Genomic DNA, 11,914 nt, shown 5'->3' on the forward strand with positions numbered 1-11,914 from the left:
AAGATTAAAAGAAAAATAAAAATCTAATCATAGAAAAACAACTCTGATAGGAATCAGATCAAAAGACAAGGACCGATTGTTAACGGTAACAATCTGATTCTAAAAGTCACAAAAAATTCTATAAAAAATAAAAAAATTAATAAACTTACACAAAATATAAAATTCTGTATAATCGAGTCTAGTATTGTACACTTTTTCGTTAATACTAATTCGCCCTCCATCGATTGTTTTTAAAAGTACACATCAATCTCCTATGATACAATTGCTACCTTACACTCGAAAGAAAACTACTATTTGAATGTTTTATCAAAGCAGAACCATACAATACTCTCTCAAATACAAACAGAAGATTCAAATGGAATGAACAAAATTTTGCGTAAAATAAAAAGCAAATTGACGACCTATTTATAGAATTAAACAATCACATCGAAGGGATGCAAACGATTGGATCAAGGTATCTAGTCATGCAAAGATACACCACTTCATGTCTGAACCGATTAACTATTTTAATTTGAAGGGATACACCACTTCGGGTTAAACCAACCAATTAACTATTTTAATCTAAAGGGACACACCAGTTTGGGTTCAACTAGATCCGAACTGTGTCGAGCAGCACATGTGTGTGTGTGAGTTGATTTGTATAGATGACTTTATCCATAAAATAGGTACATCTTTTGAGACCCAAAATCTATGAGAAGGTTGACACTTATATACCATACTAATATTTCTCAAATTATAGTACTAAATTCACTTCTTTTTTATTTCTATTACTATGATACCTACTGTAAAGCTAATTTTTATTCACTTCTCTACAAGAATTTAGCTTGGAGTGAGTTTGGCTTGCCATAATACTGGAGTGAGTTTGGTTTGCCATGATACTGAAGTGAGTTTGGCTTGGACTACGCATGAACCATTTTTATAGGCTTGTTGCGAATATTACAAACACCTGCACTTGACTCACTCGGTCGAGTCCGATCTCCCTTCGCTCAAACAAACATACATGCATAAACTTACTAGTCTCACGGCATATGCAATGTCTGGCCTTGCCATGGTCAAGTATATAAGGCTTCCAACCAGTTGATGGAAGTTGGTGGGATCACTTAACTGCGCTCTCTAACACTGGCCTTTACTTGAGTGCTATGATGCAGTTGATCAAGTAAAGGGTTATAGAAGTGACTTTGGTTTGCCAGTTCAGGCTCAATTCCTCGCTTTACGTTAGCAGCCTATTAGATTAGACTGCTATCACTATAAAAGCATAGAAAGCAAACAAGCAATAGAAGCACATCTTGGTTGTCCTATCCTCTTCAATTCATTATTCTTCTATCTAAGAAAAAGGCAAATAAAAAATATTATATACGGTCGAGCTGGCTTGGCTGGTACATCAAGCATATCGACATATTGCTTGTTTGATCAGCTATGAATAGATAAAAAGTTGATAGCTATTCAAGTATTCCAGTGAAAGGTGGGCCATTCACCATTCAGGTTAAATCCAAGTGATGTAGACTTTATAGGACCATGCCCAACAAACTCCAGTCTTCAATCATTTATATAACACTTATGTACTCATACTAGAGATTATCTCGACATAAAAACATAATAATATAATCATATCCAATCTTCCATCAATATATTATCAGCATATTCATATACAAGATCAATCTAATCAAGTAAATAATAAATTATTCTAATGTGATGTGATTTGAGCCTGATTGAGTCACCTCGTTCACTGATACAAGATCATTCTAAATTACTTATTTCAATTTATTATTTCTTAGATGAATAAGATTTTTTAGCTCGGGCATTCAAACGCTAGAAAGTGCCTTTCAAACTTAGTGTTAGAACACCTGCATAGCGTTCGCAAAGTTTGACACCTTATTTTGGCCACTCAAACGCCTTGCAAGGCCGTTTGAATGCCCTACGGTGAGAATGATTGTATTAGAGTTATCTTTTTAGTTGTTTGTCTATTAGGCTAGTCTCTAAATATGTGGAAGGCAATCTCATTAGGGATTATCGAATGAATTATTAAGTTAACATTTTTTCTTCTTTCTTATATAAAATTCATCCCTCCTTGCTCAAACCTTAGCTATACGCCCCCATACCGTTGGCTACCTCTTCCCTCTATGACTATCAGACTTCCTCTACTCCTTGGGCATCGACCGCCTTCTCTCCCCTCTTACTTCACCCAACAGCACCTCATGCAAACCCTACCTATAATCCACGTCCACTCCATCTCCACTTTCACCACCACCAACAATCATCAACACATCCTCCAAATCCTTGCCGATTTTCTCCCTAGCTACAGTCTGAAGATGTCTGCTATCACCCATGTAGTAACCAACTGGAGACCTTATCTCATCCGGCATCTCTTTACTTTACACACCGATCAACAAAGTTTACCTTACTTTCTTGGGCAACGCATCCATACACCGGCATAGTAAAGATGGGTGTCTAGACTTCTTGACTATGACTATAAGTTAGTGTACAAAAGGGGGACGAAAAATAGTGCCACTAACATTCTTTCACGATAATCAAATTTAGCCAAGCTGCCTATAATTTCAACACCAATTTTTCCTTTCTTTCAATGGTTGTGTGAGGCATATGATCGAGATCCTAACGCCATGAAGATTATGTCTAACCTTATTGAAGATCGAAACAGCAAGCCAAGGGTTATAGTAAGAGATGGACTCATTTAGGACCACAATAGAGTAGTTGTTCCTACTTAGCTGAGAAGAGCTATTCCACCTGAGTCGGGAGCTAAACCAAGTGAACCTATTCTAGCTCGGATTCTAGCAAGGAGGCGCACTCGAGTTCAAGGCAAATTGGTGACTGAAGTATTGGTGGAGCGGTGCGGGCACACCATTGATTTGGATGGCCGAATATAACTTTATGTACCCGCTATCTAAACTTGACATCTTGAGGCTAAGGTGGATGAAAGCATGGTGAAATGATATGAACACTTGGTTGGATTGGATCCATTCACGACACATTTGGCTCGATTAGGTCGAGTCTAGTTATTTAGTATAGTCATTTACATTTTTTAGCACTTGCTATTTTGGGTAAGCCATAAACTCAGGTACCTACTAAATAAGGACTCAACTTGTTAATTTATTAATTAGATTTAGATAATTAAATTAATTGTTTTAGTCGAGTTAGGACGTGTATCATGAGTCCTAATATCACTTGGATACACCAAGTCACCCTTGTTGTTAGAGTCTGAATCTAAGTCCGTCAAGGGTTAGCTTGTAACACCCCATTCCTTAAAAAAAATAAAAAGAAAGAAGAAAAAAATGAGCCCACGTGCACTGCGTTACCTATTTTCTCCCCTCCCTCTCTTCTTCTTTCTTTTCTTTTCTCCCTCACCCCACAGCCGCTATTCTCCTCTTCTCCTTCCCATCGTGCTACTCGTCATCGGCATGGCCCTTGGGTCCTAGAGTATGGGACAAAAGGCGGATTAGGCAGATTGGGAGCTGGCATTTGTCTTTGGGCAAACAAAAACCCTAATCTTTTTTTAGCTGTTTTTCTTCCAGCTCTTCTTTTAAGAGCCCCTTTTCCATGGAAGTGCACCAAATAAAGGTATACTAACCTTATTATGAAATGAAGCTTCAATTATCTCCTCCGTCTTAAGAGATTCTTTGTACAAATGTTGTTACTTGCTGGACCTAGCGTGCTAATATCGACATTTTGTCGTGGAACTTTATTAAAGGTCACTTTTCCCTATCTTTGGGATTGGAAAACATCACTATTGATTGGAGGGCCACTTAGTACTACTGATCCTGTTGTTGTTGTGGCATTGTTAAAAGAGCTTGGAGCAAGTAAAAAGTTGAGTACAATTATTGAGGGGAAGTTATTAATGAATGAAAGGACTGCTATTGTTGTCTATCAGCTATTTTATAAAATGGTACTTAGTCGAAAATTCAATGTGAGAGAGATAATAGAGTTTATATCAGAAGTTTCACTTGGAGCTTTGTAGGTGCAAGTCTAGCCTATGAAATAAACAATCTACGCCTAAAATCGTCAGCCTAAGTGGTATTCAAGCGATCACACTATCTTATTGGAGACTAGACATTGTTGATCTGAAACTATGATTGGGAGGTAGAGGTTGTAGACCTAGCGGTACTCGATAACGTAGGATCATGGTGTCCACTAATGAGCTGAGGATTCTTGACTATTTTGCTATGGGTACTGATAATTTTAGAGAGAGAGATATTGGCTTACGACTAGGGTTCTTAGTCTGTTGGACATAGACAACTAGTCATATCCAGCGTTGCTAAACATATATGGGCGATATTACCGCTAGATGTCTATCCCTTCTTGATGTATGAGATGAGTTGTGAGCATGTGTTTATAATGTGGTGGATAGCTCGATGAGCTTATAATGATAATTTATGGCAATGATTCTGTAGGAGCATAGGAGAAAGGATTTGATAGTTTAAACGATACATATCATGTGTTCCCTTTTTATTACATATGAGTTGTAGATATGGACATGATAGACATGTTGCATGGATGCATTATAATGATCATGTTGTTATATACATATATACACATATATATTGTGTGACATCTTTCCTTACACTACTTTCATACTATAGAGGTGTATACTTATTGGGCTTTGTGCTCACCACCTTTGGTAAAAATATTTTCAGATTAGTAGATGACCCCAAGACCGTGAAGGAGCTAGAGAAGATTCGTTTATTATTTCTTTTATCTATTTTGTTATTGTAAACTAAGTTAGATCGACCGTAGCCCCTACGTGAGCATTTACTCTGTTGAGATATATGAATATATATTTTGGGGCTTGTTGTGGCCTGTGGTATATTGGGTTTATTTTTGTTATATTATTTTTAGAAATGTTGGGTCATTATTTTGATATTATGTAAAAACTTTGACCAATAGGTTACGTGGAAATCACGTGAGAGGCATGTGTATTTGGTGGCGGGTGTTTCATAGCATATATATATATATATATATATATCTGTGAAGAGCAGCTCTAATTTTTATTAAGCAAGGATTATTTGGCTAAGGCTTGTTGCCCCCTATCTCCTTTCTTCTTCTCTTGGCTATCGGTCACAATTCTCCCTACCCCCAACCAAGCCACCTTCTTCTGTTGGCAAGATTTTCTACTAGCTTCTAACCCCCTTCTTCCCTCCTTAATCTCTATTCCCTAATCTCCATTTAAGAGCACATCAATTTTGCACTAATCTAGTCATTAAGGGTTTCAGAACTTGATCCCTAGGGATGAAAATGAATCGGATACGGATCGAATAGTGCTCAACCCACATCCGAATCTATATTTTTTATTTGGATACGGATATTTGACGGATAGCAAAAATTAAAACCATATCCTAAGAAAACAGATACGGATAATTTTTTAATACAGATCGTATAGTTTTTGGATACGGATTGGATAGTTTTTAGATAAATTTTCGGATCTTAAACGGATACGTATCAAATTTTAAACAAATTATGACCTTCCAACTTAGACATATCTCATGTAAGTTTTCATATCATATTTATTCTTAAAAGATAACCACTAATAAAGACATCTTAGTAAGATGTCTTAGTAAGATGATCTTACTAATGATTGGAACTATCCTTGAAAGACAACTACTAAGAAAAAAAGATTAAAGAACTATAAACATAATATCAATATGTAATAGATATAGCAATACTATTTAGTGATATCAAATAATAGACTAAACAAAAACCTTGACTCAAGAATTACAACAACAACAATCATGAGATTCTAACTTTGTCAACCATAAAAATAAATAAAATATTTTTGCACAAGTTCATATTGTCAACCATAAAAGCAAATATTACATCCTTGCACAAGTTCACATTGTCAATCATAAAAACAAATATAATATCATTTCACAAGTTCACATTGTCAACCGTAAAAGTACATAAATTATACTTGCACAAGTTCACATTATCAATCATAAAAGTAAATAAAATATCTATCAAAATAAAGTCTAGAGTCTATACACAAGTTTACATGAATTTCAACAAATAAAACTAACAAAGTTTAAAAAGTATCAACATCCTAAAGTTAGAGAGGAACAAAACATCCAACCATTCAAACAATCCTTCTCATTCAAGTGCATCTGCAAAATAAATGAAACTAGATTAATCAACTTAAAAGTAATGTAAAGAAACTATATTAATCAACTTAAAATATAAAGTGAAAAATACTTACAATATGATTACTCCCCCTTTAATCTTGTGAAGTTAAATATGGAACCAATTGTAAATCAACAACTTCAGATTGTTCAACATTAGATTGTTCAACATCCTAAATAATTGATGCTATTTGTCCTAATAAGGAAAAAAGTATATTAACATTAGTAAACAATACTATTTTATAAAATGCTATCAAATATTATAATTATTACTTTTTCTTGTAGATCTTATCCAATCTTGAGTGCATACTAAAGCTTTCACTGATCCGGGATCCAACTTGCTATAATAAGCATCAACTACTTGGCCACCTGTATTAAATGCAGATTCAAATGTAATTGTGGCGACTGGAATTGCTAATACATTATGGGCAACTCGTGACAATATATGATACTTTCCACTACCTTATGTCTTCCACCAAGATAATAAATCAAATATACTATCATTATGTTGCTATAAAAGTGAGGCATCCTTAATATATTGATCCAAATATGTCTTAATAGATTGTTGTTGACATTCATCACTTAAAGATTGATCCAAATCTTTATCAACATCAAGATCAACTCTACCATTCTACAACACTTAGGCTATTATTTATATTCACATTCAGATCAGACGGAGAAGAAAATTTGGATGCATATTCATTATACAAATTCCTTATGACTTCACGAACTTCTTTAAATTCCTTAACACCATCAAGAGGATAAATTTTAGGAAAGCAATACACCATAAATTTCATCTTGTACCGAGGATCCAAAAATGAAGCCACTACTAGTATAAGATTGTATTGCTACAATAAGCTTCCAATAAAGTCTCTTAAATGCATTGCTATAATATATAGCATCTTTAAGCATCAAATAGATAGAATTTCATCTTATAGATACATCAATTGAAAGAGATTTATTTATATCTAAATTGCATTCTCTTGCTCTTTTGAGATACTCCTCCTATTGCAAAGGTGAATTTTTGAGAATTATAATGATATGATGAATATTCTCAACTACATCTTTTATTTTTTTTCAAACCATTTTGCACAACTAAATTAATAATATGTATGGCACATCTAACATGAAAAAATATGCCATCACAAACAAGAGCTTGTTGTCCATTCAACCGAGTAACCACATCTCTAACACAAACATTATTAGTCTAATTATTATCTAAAGTTAATGAAAAGAGTTTCATGTCAATATTCCAATCAATCATATTCTTTAGAAATGCTTGACATAGATTCAACCATGTATGTCTTCTTTCTAAATGCATAAAATTTATGATTCTTTTCTGAATACTCCGTTCATTATCAATGAATTGTATTGTAACACACAAATATCATTTATTTTGTCTAGAAGTTCAGAGATCCATGGTAGCACTCATACGACATGAAAGTGAAGCAAACATATTATACAAAATCTTCTTCAGCTCAACATATAGTTCCAAATTCTCTTTTTTAATAGTAAGATGTGACTTTGTTGGAAAAGCAGGTCGTAGAGATTTTATAAAGTCAATAAAATACTCATGTCCTATAATAGAGAAAAGATATTCATGCATTACTGTTGCCATGATAAGTTTTCTTTGACTTGTTTCTTCATTATATTTGTATGACTCTAACATTCCATCTTCTCCAACTTTTGTGAGATTGAATATCATTTGCCCTCTATCTCTATTATGTTTATTTTTATAATGGTTCCTCAAGTGTGATGTTCCTATAGAATTTTCCCCACTAAATTGCTTTCGATAAGATTTACATATTGCCTTGTACTTACGAATTATTTTTCGATCAATTACTTCTATCTCTTCAACTTTCTCAAAATTATTCCAGACATTCGATGTCAATTTCTTCTTCTTTGTTCTATAATCATTAAAAACACTACTTAAGGTGTCACCTTGAACTGATGCACTTGTAGATGCCATTGACTCCTAAACATGGATATTAAAACTAATTACAGCTAAAACATTAAAGGTCAAAGCATAAAAGAGATAATACATTAAATATAAAAATATTCTTACTGGTCTAATAATTTTTGAAAACTAATTATTCTTCCAAATTGCAAAAATATCGACAAGAGATGGAGAGAAAAAAAAACTAGCTGCAAAATATGCAAACAGAGGCAATTAGTAAATCTTGTTACCTACTTCTTGACTACAAGCATAAATCCCATCTTATGTGGGATATAGGGAGAGAAATACAATCATGCATATTAAAACTATGCAGATTTGATTTCAAAGATGAAACATACAATAAAAAAGAACTATGCATATATCATTCTACTATAAATAAAACTATGTAGATCTGATCTCAATTTATAGGTTAACAAAGTGATAGGCTTTGCAATCCTTTACTGCAAAGAAAAATCTTGGAACTTAAATTCTCATCTAACTTCTTGAAGTTGTATACAGTTCAGAATATGATTGTCTAACTTTTATGACCTTGTCAATTTCTGTCTTAGATTAGATGATGCAACTTATAAGTTCTTAGAAACTCATGTAATGCCTTATGTGTCTGGTCATAGTTGTAATTACCCACTGTAATAACCTAGATAAAAAAATAAAAAAATTAATAAAAATAAAATAAAAATAATAATATTAATAACAATAATAATAATAATATATAAATTAAAATTTAAAAAAAAAGAGAGACAAAAAGAAAGAAAAAAAAATTCAGTGTTGCATGGCACAAACTTGTGCCATGCAGGTTGTGGGCGCACGCTGAGGGTGCCACGTGCGCCCACAACCGCCGGCCCGGCCAATCGGGCCGGGCTAGCTGGCTACGACGGGTGGCTGCCACCTTACCTCCTCCACCGCCTTCTCTGTTGCATGGCACAAATCTCTCTCTCTCTCGCACTCTACTCTCTCTCGCACTCTCTTTCTCTCCTCATTGCCGACATCAGCCTGCCGCCACCTCCTTTGGAGCCGCTGCCACCAGTGAGATTTCTCACTCCCCCTCTCTTTTCTTTTCTTCCTCTCTCTCTCTCCCTCTCTTTCTTGCCTTAAGCCCAGGCTCGCCGGAGCTGAGCCGCCGGCGAGAGGCCGACCGCTAGCTGGCCAGCAGCAACCAGGCCGCTCCCCGCCAGCCTGGGTCCCCTCCCTCCTCCCTTCTCCTTCTTCTCTTTTCTTCTCTTCTTCTTCTTTTGTTTCTTTCTTCTTCTTCCATAGCTAAATTAGTTTATTTAGATGATTTAGTTTATTTAGATGGTAGATTATTTTGATAATTTACACTCACTAGTATAAGTATTAGCTAAGTATTTTTAGTATAATAATTCATTAATTATAATTATAAATACTTGCATATGATTATATATAGTTTAGCCATTGTTTATTAGATTAATACATGTAATCATATTGATAATAATCTTATATTTTATATAGTCAGTTTTATTAAAATAATTAAATTATATAAGTTTCTATTAATGTTTATGTATACTTATACATGCATATATTTAATATATTTGAATATATAATGTATTTCTAACACCTTATTATTATTATATATTATTTTATATGCAATAAAATGCTAAGCTTAGATAATTATTTTTATATTCATGGATAATGATTATTATATGTATAAATAGTAACTAGTTATGTTAAAGTGTTAATTACCAAATAATTGAATTATAGTTAGTTATTTTATGTACATATATTTTAATTATATTATTGTATATCTGATTCTTTTATGCTTAAAGAGATTAATTATTATATGCCTATTATATAATTAGAATAAGGTTATCATAATTATATATATATATATAATGTATATCAAGTTATTTAATAAAATCTAATAATTTATTATATTTTATACCAATGAATTCTAAATGGGATAAACGGCTAACATTATATTACTAAAATATTTTCATATCTCGAACCCCTTATTTGAGACCCCATGGACCTTGCTAGTGATGTGTGATGATTGATTAATGAACGTGAAGGATACGTGTGTTGGATCTTTTGATTAAAAGTGAGTAGTCTTATCCCCTAGATACCTTTCTCAAATTAAAATATATTATATATTATGTACATGCATGTTTTGATCTCGAGCATGATTATATGACTTTATCTAGAGATGATTTCAGTCAAGCATATTTTATCATGCATTTGATTAGGCTGATCTAGGATATGAGTACATTGATGATATATAGAGATGATTGGAGATGATTATACTTTTATGATTTTATACCGAGATAATCTCTAGCATTAGTGTGCAGGTGATAGACTAGTAATAGTATGCATGTGTTAGATACATAGTTGGAGTCTGCATTACATTATGTTTCTCTTGACTTCTTTACCACTTAAATTCCTGAGTTTCATGATCTGTTACTGTAACGCCCCTGTCCAGCATAGGCACGTGCACGACCACGCGCCCATACGGCACGAGCGACGCACGCGACAGGTCGGGCGAGGCCCGTCACGCATAGATACACTACTGTGCACATATAATCATGACATTATCAAATAAAATATGCTAACATATCTATAATCACATAATTCATCACCAAATAAATCATACTATTAACGAAATAAACATGTTAACATATGAATATCCAAGTCCACAATAATATATACTAAATCACTACATAATATGGCAGGACCCACACAGGCCACGATAAACCATCAAGATATAAATAAAACAACTAATACAAGAGTACAATATGATTCGACCTGTATTATACAAATTATTATCTAATACAAAAGCGTACAAATATCAGTACAACTCAATTTTTATATAAACTATCATCTATATCATCTCGCATCTATAGATCACCTCATCATCGCTCTAAAATATCTTCTCAAGATATCTCAAGTCGCTATCACGTACTACATATCTGAGGGGGTTAGAAAAGACTCAAAGAGAGTCATGAGCAAAATACTTAGTGAATAGACCTTATTAAAAAACCCAACCTTAAAAAAATAAAATTAATTAATTTTGGGCACGACGTGGCCGGCCACACTATGGTTGGCCTCGTGCCCATGCAAGGTGCTCATTCAGCTTGCGTGGTGGGGCGCCACGTGCCCACTGTCGCTGTCGTAGCCAACCGGCTGGGGCTAGCTGGCCACGGCGGGCCCCAGCGCCACCGCTACCCCTCCTCCACCGCCTTCCCTCTCTCTCTTTAAATCTCTCTCTCTCTATCTATCTCTTTCTCGGTCTCTCTCTCTCACTCTACTCTCTCTCCACTCTTTCGCACTGCTTCCTCTCCTCGTTGCCGACGTCGGCCCGCCGCCACCTCCCCTGAAGCCGCTGCCACCGGTGAGATCCCTTATTTCCCCCACTCTTTCCTTTTCTTCCTCTCTCTCTCTCTCTCTCTCTCTCTCTCTGTAACACCACAACCCTAAACACGTGCATGGCACGAGCTCACATGGCACATGCGTGAAACCTGACTATTTGCTTAGTTACTAACAATCAAATAAACTTGTATCAACACCATAAATTTATTCACAACATCTAAATTAAGAATAATACAAGTTTAACTGCCAACAACACACGGATAACTCCACTTGGGCTCCACATAAGCCACAACACATCATCAAGAGCTTTTCACTACAACATATACATAACGGTGGTATATACATTATTAAACAAGTACAAAGTCACCTGCTAGAATAAATGTAACAACCTATCCTTTAAAAAAACAATTTAAGTTCTACATGGGCACGATGTGGCTGGCCACAGTGTGGCCGACCTCGTGCCCATGCAGCTGGGCATTGTATGGGGGTGCCATGCACCCCCTAGCGTGGGCGCGGC

The sequence above is a fragment of the Typha latifolia genome, chromosome 2, assembly GCF_019914945.1.
Source record: "Typha latifolia isolate L0001 chromosome 2, TyphaL0001v2, whole genome shotgun sequence".
In the NCBI taxonomy this organism is placed as follows: Eukaryota; Viridiplantae; Streptophyta; class Magnoliopsida; order Poales; family Typhaceae; genus Typha; species Typha latifolia.